Source organism: Gorilla gorilla, chromosome 19 (assembly GCF_029281585.2).
Source record: "Gorilla gorilla gorilla isolate KB3781 chromosome 19, NHGRI_mGorGor1-v2.1_pri, whole genome shotgun sequence".
Lineage (NCBI taxonomy): Eukaryota > Metazoa > Chordata > Mammalia > Primates > Hominidae > Gorilla > Gorilla gorilla.
In genome coordinates, this window is record NC_073243.2 from 101,463,259 (window position 1) to 101,475,487 (window position 12,229).

General features: G+C 48.0%; 1 protein-coding gene across 1 annotated transcript in view; it reads right to left on the reverse strand.

Annotated features, from left to right (window-relative positions):
• ANKRD33B (ankyrin repeat domain 33B) overlaps window positions 1-12,229 on the reverse strand; it is a 93,008-nt gene that overhangs the window by 25,776 nt on the left and 55,003 nt on the right. The gene's annotated exons all lie outside the window — the stretch shown is intronic.

Genomic DNA, 12,229 nt, shown 5'->3' on the forward strand with positions numbered 1-12,229 from the left:
CTCCTGTGCTTGACAGCCACTCCCTGCCCACTGCTGTGGAATATTTATCAGATCCCTCCTGTTTCTCGTCAACCTCTCATTCCTTGCAGACCCACTTCCCTCAGAATGCTGTTGGGGCTCAGAAAGCAATACCCCACAGTGAAGGCCTCAGAAGCAAAGGTTTCTCTCTGCCCTCCTGCCCTCCCATCTCTCAGTCCCTTCTTCCCTGAGGCCAGCCATCCAAACTGGAATCCCTCTTCCCCAAGGCAGATCTTTGAAACCAGAACCCCTTTTCCCTAAAGCCAGCCTAAAGGTTCCCTAAAACCTAAAAATACTGCCCTAACATAAAGAAATTATCTGACTTGCCATGTCTGACTGTAGGTCATAAGACCCCCGTTCCAGGGAGAGTCACTCCCAGAAGGAAGGAGTGCTGCTCAGAGAAACCTAGAAGAATCGAGGAGACAGGCAGGCCTGTGGGGTTTCCCCACTCAGTCTATTTATTAGCATTATATTTCTTCTTCTTCTTTTTTTTTTTTGACACAGTCTCACTCTGTCACCTAGGCGGGAGTGCAGTGGCGCAATCTTGGCTCACTGCAACCTCCGCCTCCTGGGTTCAAGCCATTCTCCTGCCTCAGACTCCCAAAGTGCTGGGATTCTAGGCATGAGCCACCGCGCCTGGCCTGTCCAACTATATTTCTACATAACTGTCCACACTTTGTTGAACCTAAGCAGAAAAATGGAAAATTCCTCCTGCATTTTTGGGTTTTCATTCCGAAGGCTCCCATGTACGCATGTTATGGGAACATGGCCTCTTTTGTATGCCTCTTCTCTTATTCACCTGCCTTTTGCAAGTTGATTTCAGTGAACCTTCAGAAGGCCCTTAGTTCCTACAATGCACTAATGGCCCATCTTCTTCACACTGCCCTTTGTTAAGTGACTTCCCAGTTCTCTGTCTAGTGGAACCTTGGCCGATGGGATGTTTGCAGGCGTGATGGAAGCAGAAGGTTGAAATGTACTTATCCAGACTTTCATGCATATTTGTGCCTCAGCTGTCTCCCCAGGAAGAACATGCCCAGGCTGGCTCACTGCTCCCAGGAAGAGGATGAGTAATGCATGCAGCAGAGCTGCCCCAGCCGAAGTGCCCAAGAACAGGTCCCCGACTTGCCCACAGACTTGAGCAAGGACAGTTTAGATCAACGGATCCCCAGCCCATCCACAGATGCATAAGCAATAAAAACATCCCAGAGCATGGGAGTTGTTTGTTACACAGCAATAACTAGCTGACATGCATGCTCAAGGGTCTCTCATCTTAAAAGCATATGTGACTCACAGCAACCCCTGTGGGCCTGTCTTCATGTTCCCGCCACCCTCCATCAACCATTCAACTCCGCTTCAGTCCAATTCCAGATCCATCTACTCTCACTGTTGCTAATGACACTCTCTGACTTTGCTGAAACCACCCCCAGCAGTCCCCAGTGACCTTCTTACAATGAGACTCAGTGGTGATTTGTCAGTTCTCATCACATTCAACATCTCCCCAGCATTTCCCACTCACTCGTCTCTTTCATCCTTTCTGAAACACGCTCTTTCCATGGACATGCAGATGCTCACCCTTCTGATTTTCCGCCTTCTCAACATTCTGAGCTCCTGTTCTCTGCTTCCTGAAATGCTGCTGTTCCTCAGCTGCCTGCTAAGCCCCCTCCTTATCTCATACACTCTCCTTTGGTGATCCCATACGCTCCTGTGGATCCAAGTTTCAGCTCTAAAGCTTCCACATCAACTCTTTCCAGTTCTATCTCTTTTCTTCAGTTTTTTACCTGAGTATCTGTCTACTGAGTATTTCATCATGGGTATCCTACAAACTCAATGCATCAAACCCAAAACATCTTTCCTCCGAAGCTACTCCTCTCCCCCATCCCTTATTCAGTGATGAACACCACCAGTCACCCCATCACCCAAGCCAGACAGCTGGACTCAGTCTCAAGCCCTCCACATCCTCCCTCACCCAAGCAATCACCACATTCTGCCAACTGCACCTCTGACATCACTTGAGCACGGGAATTTGAGACCAGCATAGGCAGCATGGCAAGACCTCATCTCTACAAAAAAAATTTTAAATTTCCTAAAACTGTCTTTGTTTCTCCATCCCTGACCTGGGCTACCACATCCCCATGGGGCCACAGCTCCTGTCCTGACTAGCCTCCTTTGTCCCACTTCTGCCCCCATTCATTCTCCACACCAGCAGCACGGTGACACCAACAGGGGCCTCTGACCATCCCCACTACTCATCCGAAACTCTCCATGGGCTCTGCTCTTTAGATGAGGTCTCAACTCTTCAATGAGCTGGTTTTTACCTCTTCACCCTCAGCTCTCACCACCAATGCCCTCCCAATCCACTTTATGGTCAAACAGCCAGCTCTCTGTGTAATTCACTCATGAGCCACACTTCCTCTAATCTAGTGGCCTCTGCACAAGAAGTCCCTCTACCTGGAATATTCTGCCTCCTCTTTTTACTTGGTGACCTGATGAGCCATCCCTTCCAACGCCAGTTCTTCCCTGGTGCCCCTTGACCCACGGTGTCTCATCGTCCACGTTCCCATGCATATGTGGGTTCCCACAGCCACCACAGCCCTCGTTACCCAGATCACATGCTTAAAACTTCCAACTGACTGCATGCTCTGGGGTGCTCAATAAATATGCATTAGATGAAAAGGCTGAAACATTCCTACTACTCCTTTGGGAAAAGTTTATTTATTGAAAGTATCAGGGTGGGCAAGGTGGCTCGTGCCTGTAATCCCAGCAGAGAGGCCAAGGCCCGAAGAGGCCAGGGAGGCTGAGGCTAGAGGATCACTTGAGCTTAGGAGTTAGATACAAGCCTGGGCAACATGGCAAGATCCCATCTCAAAAAATAAAAATTAGCTGGGCTGGCCAAGCGCAATGGCTCACACCTGTAATCCCAGCACTTTGGGAGGCCGAAGTGGGTGGATGACCTGAGATCAGGAGTTTGATACCAGCCTGGCCAACATGGTGAAACCCCGTCTCTACTAAAAATACAAAAAATTGGCCGGGCGTAGTGGCAGGCACCTGTAATCCCAGCTACTCAGGAGGCTGAGGCAGGAGAATCACTTGAACCCGGGAGGCGGAGATTGCAGTGAGCCAAGATCACATCATTGCACTCCAGCCTGGGCAACAAGAGCGAAACTCCATCTAAAAAAACAGGCAATAAACACAAACTGCTCTAAAAATGGGAAAATGTTACAGAACTGGGTTGTCTAAGATTGACTGACTCAAGGCACTCAAACTGCAGTTCTCCAGACCAGGCCAGTAGAGGGAGCTGTCGGCTTTGGAAATATGACATCATACCAGCCACGCGGCATGAACAGACTCCAGGAATTCTTAGCATAAGGCATTTACCATGCAGATGGAGGGGCAGGGTTAGTAGGGGAGGGCAGCATCCCTGCTCTTTGCAGGGCAGGCAGGGGTCTGAAGGAGGAGCCAGGCAAGCCCCAAGCTGGCTGAGGAGCCCTCCTGGCTGGCCAGCGGGCAGGGGTGTGGCGCTGCCATGGCCAATCAGAAGAGCTCAGAAAAGCTCACAGGAAAAGATAAGGCAACGCTGGGAAACCGAGACTCGCCCAGTTCTACTCTCTTATTTGAAACGGTATAAACTGAGAAAAAAGGAAGCACTTCAAAACAACATGAACATCACAATGAGATCACACTAAGATCGTGATCATGCGCACTGCTAATAAAATAAGATAAATAACATGAAGAGGCATTGTTCCTGCGTTCTGACCAAGTCATAAATTCTCCTCTGAACTGGCACTCTCCCTGATTCAGCTCAGGAACCAGGGCTCCCCCGCAGCCCAAACCCACAGCTGCCCCTGAGAATCCCTCCCGTTCTGTCCCCGTCCCCGGGCAGCATCCTGCCAGGCTGGCTCTCAGCACATAGCCTTCAGAATTTTACAATTAAATGCAAGAAATAAGTTGCAAGCACACATCAGAGGTTCCTTATACCCAAAACAAGCTTCACGTGCTGTATCCCATCACCAGCTCAAAGAGACCCCTGGCGTTTCCTCACTTCACCACGTCCATGCTATTCTGTTAAAGCACAACAAGGAAACAGAAACAAACACACAACTCTATCCATGGGACTTCTTGTTCCTTTCTTTGGTTATCTTATTTTATTTTTGTTAGTGGAGCGGTGGTGAAAGTTGAAATGACTGGCTAAATGAGACTTAGGGATTACATGAGGATTTATTTTCATACGTTCTCTCCATTTACAGACCTAGTACAGATTTGGCTGTATTTTTATTGTGCATTAAATAGCCGAGGAAATTAGACTTTTTAGAGAACACTCAAAAGGCAGATGAAGGCATTTGCATCCGAATTCGTACTCATAAATGCTGTGTCCTCCAGAAACCCAGAGCTTCCAACTCTCAGACAACCAACCCAGTTGCCATAGCAAATAATATAAACATATGGTTGCTTTAAGATTGTGCTTCACAATGCTGATTCTGCTTAGTGCGACTGCTGTCTACACAAGCCATCCTCCATCACTGGTTTGGCACGGGCTTGTGACGCAACCCTGGTTGGTGAGATGGCAACGATACTCTGCTGGAGCCTTCTGGAAATGTTTTCCTGTCTTATAAAGGGAAACGCCGACAGGGATTTGCTCCTCTTCCTTGATGTCCCTGAGTGTTGCAATGTGAAGCCGTGGCACTTCTAGCAGCTGGGGCCACCTTGGGACCATGAAGGAAAAAGCGAATGTATTTCTGAGAAGTGGCTCTAGGTCCCAGCATCACCCAGCTACTCAGTGAAGCAACCCTGCAACATCGCCCGCAGATGTCTTGTGTTGCAAGAGAAGGCAGTGTCCTTGTGGTTGAAGCCAAAAGCATCCTAACAGGTACTAGGCTCAAAAGAGAGCTGGGGAAATACAACTGAAAACCAGAGTTTTGGTTCATTTTGAGTAGGGAAATACTGAAAAGACTGATCTCAGCCAGGGCTGGCAAGAACACTCTTGGACACTCAGGGGAAAGGAGAAATCGCCACAGCTTTCTAAAGGCCACTTGGCAGCTGCATACATTTAAAACAGGCACAGCCCTTGCTGAAGCAATTCTTTTCTAAGAGTGTGTCTGCACATTGCTTCTCCTCTTCCTTGCCCTGCTTTCGGCCTAGGAAGCTGACCTGCACCAACAGCACCTGCCCAGTTTCCGCCCCAGTGAGGTTTCTGGGTTGGCTCAGCAGGGGACCAGGGTGGAAGGAGCGGGATATCTGGCCCTGCCTCCCACTCCGGCCCCTGGCTGGGGTTCTAGGCCAAGGCTGCCTCTCGGGTTCCAGCTTCTTGGCCTGGGTCAGTCTCTGCGGAGTCCCTCCCCTTAATCGTTTCAATGTTGGTTCCCTTAACTCTGCCCTTCCCCCTGTAATTGACAGGCCCTCATCAATTCCTCTGTTCAGCCCTCTGAGCCCACCTGTCACTCAACATGCTTCCTGCCAGGATCCTAACACGCTCTCCTCAGAGATGCACCCCAGATCCAAAGACTTCACTACAGCCTTGCTGCCGTTGGTTAACTCCAAAGCCCACCTGTCCAGTAACTGGGACAGTTAAGTCTACCACGGTTCATGCATTTTACACAACATCCTCTTTTCCAACAAATATTTAAGAAGCAAGTACTTCATGTCCAAGGACTGGCCTGAGAGCCGGGTCCACCACAGTGAGTGAAGGCCAGTCAGAACGCAGCCTCGCAAACTTGAAGTCTTGGTGGGAAACCGGGCATGAGCCACACATCCCCGTGCAGGAAGGCAGGGCTACGAGCGCCTGGCAGGGCTCAGGGACACCGACGCAGCAGGAGCTTATAGATTAATAACCAAGTGAACAAAACCACTGAAAACACAGTCTCAACAGCACTAGCCTAGTCATGTGAATACAAAGCGCACATACGTACGTGTGTGTTTGGAAAGGACCGAATGAGGTCTGAAGAGGCTGATAAGGGAGCTGGAATATTTGGAAGACAGAGAAGGGATCTTTTTCTTCCTCCCTGATAATACTTTTGTAGTCATTTTTGGCTATAAGCACATATGCATGGACAGCTTTTGAAATTAACAAATCATCAAAGAAATAAAACTGGTTATGAAATTGATTAAAATGGGACATCACCTGATTGGGCCTAAACAGCCTCTTTGGCAAAACAGCACACGAAAGTCATGAACACATGCTCACCTGCTTTCCTCATTTTCACTTTAATTCCGTGATGCCTCTGTGTCTGTCTGACAACATCTCTCGTGGGGTCTGGGACTCTGCTGGTCTTCAGTGCCCACTGAGAGGGGTCCTTTGCCGTCATCAGGCATAAAATCCTCAAAGCTCTCCATCCTCAATGTGGGGTCCCTGGGCCAGTGGCATCAGCCTCACCAGGAAACCTGTTGATCTGCTCATTCTTGGGCCCCACCCCAGGCCTATTCAAAGAAAGACTCCAGGGGCAGGGCCTGGCAGTCTGTGTTTCCACCAGATCTGTGTTAATGCTCACATGAGCCAGCCCAGGTGATGCTGACGCTGGAGGCACAAGGCTGGGAGCCAGTGTCTAAGGCAACTATGCTCATGGGGACAGGGGCAGCCCCTGGAGGTTCAGAAAGAAATTAGGGAAAATCTCTTCGGCACACTGAGGCAATTAAGACACACACAAGGAAGCTTTTTAATCTGTGTTTGTTTAAATGGTGTAAAGTCCCTCTCCCCTCTGCCTCCCTATGCAACCTCAACAATTCAGTCCCAAAGCCTTAGGCAGCGGCCTAGGTTGGGTGTCCAGGGATCAGAGCCCAGGCCAGAGGGTGGGTGCACACAGTGGCGGCCACAGAGAGCTCAAGCACATCAGTAAATAGGGGAAGATAACAAAAGCCAGTAAAAAAGAAAAAAAAGGCCAGGCCCGGTGGCTCACGCCTGTAATTCCAGCACTTTGGGAGGCCAAGGTGGGCGGATCACTTGAGGTCAGGAGTTCGAAACCAGTCTGGCCTACATGGTGAAACCCCACCTCTGCTGAAAATACAAAAAGTAGCTGGGCACGGTGACTGGCGCCTATAATCCCAGCTACTCGGGAGGCTGAGGCAAGAGAATCGCTTGAACCTGGGAAGTAGAGGTTGTAGAGAGCTGAGATTGTGCCACTGCACCCCAGCCTGGGCGATAGAGCAAGACTCAGACTCAAAAAAAAAAAAAAAAAAAAAGAAAGAAAGAAAGAAAGAAAGAAAGAAAACAAGAAGTAAAGAAAAAATACATTAAAATAATGATTTTATTTAAATTGAAAAGGCAGAGTAAAAACCCATCTAGGCATCAAATCATTAACAACAGTTATCTCCAGAGAGCAGACTGAAGAGAGGGCTGACAGTGAGGTGGAAGAGATATTCACCTGTAATTTCCTTGCTCATGTGGGGTTATTTTCCCCCCAAACACTGTGTATTGTATTTTAAAATCAGCCTCCAAGAACATCAGCCAGGCCAAGTGGAGGAAGCAGGATAATGGCTGAGGCCTCTGCCCGCCTCCTCCTGTCCACCCAGGCAGGTTTCCAGCTGTGATCCTGCCCTCAGGATAGCCCAGACCCTGGTACATACCCCGGCCACCCGATCCTGCTACCTGACTTGGACTCCAGCTCTGTCTGGCAGCATGGCTACCCCTGGGTGGGCCAGCTCCCAAGAGAGCTGAGAACATAGGAATCTTCCCTCCTACCCAGCTTCCCACTGCCACAGTCTGAATGTTTCTGTCCTCTGAAATTCCTGTGCGAAAATCCTGCCTCCAGGATGACACTACAGCAGGTGGCTTTGGGAGGTGATTAGGTCCTGAGGGAGGGGTCCTCGTGGTGGGATTAGTGCCCTCACAAAAGAGGCCCCAGAGAGCTGCTTATTTCCTTTATCACAGCCTGAGCAGATGAAGACACCATCTGTGACCAAAGGCAACAGAGAGAAGCCAGGAATGTGACTAGAACCATCGAGGGACACCACCCAACTTCTGTTCCTTAAGGAAGATGGCAGGGACAGGCCTCTGTTGATGAGGAGGATGGGGTATTACACCTAATTCAGTGAACCCTGCAAAATTATGGCAATGCCCCACAGATAGAAGGGCAGAAAAGGAGAGGTGGTCTATGGGGATGCTTTGAGACCCACTGATGCCATTTTTCAACACCCCAGGCACATGAGGCCAGGGAGGGCACTAAGCTCCCGAGGCCACCTTCCCCCTGAGGTCCCACCAGGCAAAGGATGGGGGCTCCTCCTTGGTTGTTACAGGCTCCCATGCCACACTCAACTTGGAAGTAAAACTACACAGCCCAGGAGGGGAGTGGCTGCAGGGCCTGCACCTGGCCCCGAGTTCTTCCCACCATGCCCCAGGCTGCTGGGCGCTAAGCCTGGATGGAAATCAGCTGGAGCCCTTTCCTTCTTCCTTTGCCAGAGAGCCCTCCAATCTCCAAGAGGACCTGTGTCATCCTTGACTTAAAATAAACCAGAGAAGGATGAGTGCAGTCCCTGCAGAAGAATGAGCAAGCCAGAAAAAAAAAAAAAAAAAAAGCAAAAACAAAAAACAACCCTGGATCACTGTAAAGACAGTGAGATTCAAAAAGAAGGGGCTGGGCTACAGGTTTCAGGGCAGCAACTTCATCTGAAATAGATCGATTGCTCCCCGGTTGTCTAGTGCCTAGGAAACAATTTTAAAAATGAAATTGGTTTATTGCAAGAAGCAAAAGAACATTTTTCAAATTTTAACAATCCATATTCTTAGAAAAATTCAATAGGTCACTGACTCAGTGAAAAACATAAGCATTTGTGGAAAGGGAAGCAATTTGAAATCTGGAGAGACTGCATAAAGTTAAAAAAATTTAACTGCGTTTTTTAATATGGCGCTATAAGACCAATAACTTTTGGTAGAATATGTTGGAAGAAAACAACCACAAAGAAATATGGGCTTTTACTTAGGTCTGATGCTGGTAGCAGTGGTGGTATTCTAATTTCTGACTCTGGTTAAAAAAAAAAACTGTTCATAGCTGGAAACTGAGCTAATGAGGTGACTGGGTCTCTTTTCCCTCCAGGGAAGTGCTGGTGCTGGATGCTGGGTTCTGGGTGCTGTCCAGGGGACCCTCTGGCAGTATTTAGTTCCTAGGCTGCTCCACAACTCTACAGAGGTAGAAGTTAAGCTGTAAAACTGATTGTCCACAGCAAGGCAATTGCATTGTATCTGGTAGAGATATAATTTACTTCCTGTTATAGCTCAGGCTGCTATAACAAAATACCATAGGCTAGGTGGCTTAAACAATAGACATTTATTTCTCACAGTTCTGGAGACTGTGAAGTTCAAGAACAAGGCACCAACAGATTCCTTTGCTGATGAGGCTCCTCCTCCTGTTTGCAGGCAGCTGTCTTCTCACTGTGTCCTCACATGGTGGGGAAGGAGCAAGCTCTGGTCTCTTCCTCTTTTATAAGGACACTAATCCCATCATGGTGGCCCTACTCTCATGATCTCTTCTAAACTTAATTACTTCCCCAAATCCCCACCTTCTAATGCATCATATTGGGAGTTGGGGTTTCAACATATGAATTTGTGGGGGAAGACATAAACATTCAGTCCATAACATCACCTTATAGAAAAGATAACCCACAACATTATATTCTATTGCCTTATAGGATATTAACCAGTTTTGCATCTATTAGCAGATGTATTTCAGCATTTGTGATTGCCTCTATGTGCCTGTTCTTCAAATTTCCTTTGAACTGGCCTTAACTAATTACTAGCCCATCACTAATTAATGAGTTTTCACTTTCTATCCACCTAAGAGTCAAATTTTTAAGCTTTTGAAAATTATCCTTTAGTATCACCACTTTATGCACATTTGTCGTAGGACAGGAAAATGGGTAAATGCATTGTGATTGCTGCAAACCAGGTTTCTTGCCGACAAAGAATGGGGGAAGCACATGGAAAGGGTGAAGAGGAGGAATACTATGGTGTTGCATTTGGATTGGAGGTATCCTTATTTTTTAAATATTTTTTTTTCTAACTCTGCTTACTGAAATGCCAGAAGCAATAACATTTAGTGCGAATGAGCACAGCTAGAGCCCAGATTTTGGTTTCTAAATACCATTCCTCACTAAAAAAAGAACTATCATTCCTTGAAGATACAGCTGGTTACAGACAGGGACTGGGACAGTCCAGGGAGAATGTGGAACACTTTGGTGTGCCATAAATCAAGAAAATACTCAAAACTGACAGAAATATGACAAAAGGACACTGGAGCCATCTTCAGGGTTACCAACTGGCTGGGTTTGGGATAACTTCAGCACTGAAAAGAACAAAGGCGTTATTGAAGTAGAACACACGAAATTTTAAAAAAATGAGTAATGGTACCAAAAAAAGGGTGGGGCTAAAGGAAAGCTCTTCTTTATAGAAAAATATCAGATAATAAGTGTAAAATAAATGATTCAGAAAAGGATTATCAATGGCAAAAACTGGTGGGGAAACAGGATATTCATACAATCTCTAAGTATCACCTTGCAGATTACTTATTAATTACAGAGGGGAAATATCTGCCTTTAAAATGGAGAAATGTAAGCAGTTCGTCAAATTTAGCATCACCCACACCAGGACAAACTGGCAGTATGTGCTCCTGATAGGACACACCAAGGACATATCATGGCCAATGCCATATTCTTGCCAAAAATATACGATGTGCTCCTGACTCTGAAGAAACAATCATGGGTGAATATTAAATCAAAACACCTGCAAACAGGCAAGACTTTGGAAAGCACCTCATGGGTATCAAAGCACAGCTATTATCTCTAACACACAAAGAGCTCTGGCAGATCAGTAAGAAAAGAAATCCCCTCTTATCGTACATTCTCATATTGTCATGACCTAATCCTTGTCCCAGCTCTCACCAGCAACACCTGTCCCTCATCTGTATTTCTAGCAGGGACCAGATTTTGGAGCTCCATCTCTTCCTGACTTGCTCTCTTTACTTAGAGGTCTCAGAGCATTTCAAAGTCATGATAGCCAGCTCAAAACCAATGTTCCTCCCATTCATCTTCTTTTACTTATATGCCCTTTGCAGTTGGTGTTACCCCCTGTCCCAAAGCCCAAAGCCATCCTAGACCCCCAGCTCTCCTCCATGGCCCGCATCACCACCACCGCCAACTGTGTTTCCAGCCACACAGCTCCCGGCCCTTCCCCATGCTCTGAGCCCTCTGCTACGCCCCTGGGATCCTCTCACCCCTGTCACCACTCACGCAGCCTCACGCTACTGAAATACATTCCCTTGCATTGGGCTTAGACCCTTAATGGTCTGGTCCCCATCCTTCCCTCATCTCTCCTAGACACACGCCATCCTACAGCCATGCCCACCTACACTGTCCCTAAGACTCGCCATTCCTGAGAACTGCCCGGCTCCCTCTCAGCCCCAGCTCAAATCCCCTTCTTGCAAGACCTTATCATGAACTTCAGGCTAGATAGAGTGTTCTCATCCCACAGCACTGAGCTCCGGCAGACAGATGGTGCTGGGCTTCGTGTGTTTCTGTCCCATGAGCTGCAGAATTACTCAAGGACGGGGCTGCCCTGCAATTCTGTATCCTTGGTCCCTGACATGGCAGCTGGCCCACGAGAGGAAACGAATCACTGAATGCCTTACAAAGCCCTTTCACACTCTTGCTAGGTTTTCAAAGCCTGGAATCCTCCATGGAAGTGATGCCTCACGCTTCGAAACCTGAGGAGGTGAACACATGTTAGCACAGCCCCTGGCCCTTTCTAAGTTTGAAGAGTTCCCCCACTCTATTTGTCTTGATTGAAAAGTGGGGTGCCCAGACCACTCCCACCACAGGGGATGAAACTGTCAAACACTGGTTTTTCCAGCCTCCCTGGCTGGCCCCCCACCCATCAGATCCACCCAGGGTGGCTTTGGTCCAGGGGCTTGTGAAGCAACAAGGGACAAGGAGGTCTCCTTTTGGTGACAGCAACGCCATTTCCCAACCAGAATCAACATACAGTGTGGTTGGAGGCACTTCCTCCAGTTTCCAGGCCCTGCGTGGGATTCTCAACAACCCGACAACCGTGTAAGCTTCCCCTCCTTCCTTCAACACACAAGCGCCTGTTCTTCCTGGCTCAGCCGCAGGCAGCTTCTTTGCTTGCAACTGAGAACTTGACCGATGAAACAGACAGAATCTTTGGAGGCCAAGAAATGTGAAAGGGGTCAGTGATAAACCTGGTCAAGACCACTGTTCCAAATGAAGTGTGATT